The sequence below is a fragment of the Eurypyga helias genome, unplaced genomic scaffold, assembly GCF_000690775.1.
Source record: "Eurypyga helias isolate BGI_N326 unplaced genomic scaffold, ASM69077v1 scaffold28815, whole genome shotgun sequence".
In the NCBI taxonomy this organism is placed as follows: domain Eukaryota; kingdom Metazoa; phylum Chordata; class Aves; order Eurypygiformes; family Eurypygidae; genus Eurypyga; species Eurypyga helias.
Window position 1 is genome coordinate 4,793 of NW_010249936.1, and position 298 is coordinate 5,090.

A 298-nucleotide genomic window follows, 5' to 3' on the forward strand; every position below is an offset into this window, starting at 1 on the left:
CTTTTATCCATATCCATGTGGCCTTCGAAAATTATCACCGAGCCTGGAGGTGCCGCGGGGGGTTAACAGCAGCCCACGGCAGAGGGGCGAGCACAGCTGCAGGCTCAGTCCAAGACCAAGGTGCCGCAGCACACCTTTGCCACCCGCTTTTGCAGCCCCCTTCTGACAGTATGTAGCCCCTCCGGCGGAGAGAAACCCCCAACCTGAGCCCGGCGTCGCGTGCACATCCTCACCGGTGTAAGGCTGCGAGCTGGGGATGCCGCTCCCCGTGTCTGCAGCCCTCGGCGCTGGCACTGGC

At 63.8% G+C, this 298-nt stretch overlaps 1 protein-coding gene across 1 annotated transcript in view; it reads left to right on the forward strand.

The window, feature by feature from the left end:
- Window positions 1-298, forward strand: part of ATP1B4 (ATPase, Na+/K+ transporting, beta 4 polypeptide) — a 9,232-nt gene that overhangs the window by 3,419 nt on the left and 5,515 nt on the right. The window lies entirely within an intron of this gene.